This window comes from Euprymna scolopes, chromosome 14, assembly GCF_053919585.1.
Source record: "Euprymna scolopes isolate OS-2025 chromosome 14, ASM5391958v1, whole genome shotgun sequence".
NCBI classification, from domain to species: Eukaryota; Metazoa; Mollusca; class Cephalopoda; order Sepiida; family Sepiolidae; genus Euprymna; species Euprymna scolopes.
The window spans coordinates 129,133,674-129,134,939 of NC_136495.1; the positions used below are offsets into that span (position 1 = coordinate 129,133,674).

The 1,266-nt window shown below is 38.1% G+C and overlaps 1 long non-coding RNA gene across 3 annotated transcripts in view; it reads right to left on the reverse strand.

Annotated features, from left to right (window-relative positions):
- Positions 1 to 1,035, reverse strand: part of LOC145293265 (uncharacterized) — a 496,584-nt gene extending 495,549 nt beyond the window's left edge. For 2 of the 3 annotated variants that reach the window (XR_013869704.1, XR_013869703.1), the window contains exon 1: positions 822 to 1,035. This is a non-coding gene — a long non-coding RNA (uncharacterized LOC145293265). Of the gene's footprint in view, positions 332 to 821 lie in introns of those variants that run through there. The other variant, XR_013869705.1, reaches the window with a different exon arrangement.
- Between the last annotated feature and the right edge of the window lie 231 nt (positions 1,036 to 1,266).

Below are 1,266 nucleotides of genomic sequence, written 5' to 3' on the forward strand. Positions count from 1 at the left end.
TTGTTGCTTCTTTTATTGTATTAAAACTTTTTTTCCTCTCTTGATGCAGTTGAGTTTACACGCGCATCACAATTATCGCTGACAGCCACGCGTTTTCTAGTACGATGCAACAGCGTTTATGTTTGAGTAAGTTACTCGCTTTCTCCTCTCTTTCTTTCTTTTTTCTTTCTTCCTTTCTTGCGCTATATCTATCTGTCTATCTCCCTTCGATGCATATATGATTATTTACTATCTCCGCGCAAGTATCGAATGAATACGAATGGAACTCTAGTTGCGCTGTTTTTCTTTCATTTATAACGCACGTGTCTGTGATGGAAGTACTCGCACCGACTAGTTTTATGAATATTGTTTCGGTATTTATCGAAGGGGCGGGGCATAATTGTAACAGGTGAAGGTGCGGTCCGTGGACTCCGCATGTCGGGTTCAGGTTCTGTAAGGGTTTCTATGTACAATGCCTCCCCACAGGACAGAGTTAGACACCAGGGTCATAGGGATATTTTTTTTTTTCGATCGGTATGTCCGTTGGTCGGTCACGGTGAAGTTTGGAAATTAATAATTATGTCGCAGTTAGCCAGGACGTATCCCTATGATATTGTGTTCTACAAACTTTAGTAAACTTAACAATTGGACGGAGGGGTGGGGGGCAACACTTCGTGTGGACTAGAAAACTTCACACTTATATGTTATCAATTTCGTTTTACTCTTGTTTTTGTTTTTGTTTTTAAAAAATCAAAATTTATTCTTTTGAAAAGTATAAATATAAAAAGATTTCCTCAAGATATTCATCTCCCAAACTGTTATATTTAATTTTATTTACATACCTCCTTGTTTCCGAGCGTCGTTCGTTCCACTCTGAAAAGAAGTTGGAGTTTTATTTTAGTTAGTGGAAACCGTAGTCGCAGTAACGTGGTAAAAACAAGTACAACACTACAAATCGACGAAACGAAACGTGTTTGTTGTTGTTTTTAAGTTTTAAAAAGTACATAAATAAATATTTTAATTCTAGCGAACCGGAGATTAATTTGGATCATAAACAACGAAACGCGATCAAACAATTAAAAAATCGGCCGTTGCCAGAACGGTGGGGGGGGGGGGGCGAAACGTGTTTTTTGTAGGACAAAAACAGCAACCTCTCTCTCTCTCTCTCTGTCTCTCTCTCTCTCTCTCTCTCACACACACACACACATACACACGGATAAACACTATTCTTTTTCTTTCTCTCTATTTTTTTCTATACCCTTCTTGTTAATAAAACATTACTGTCCA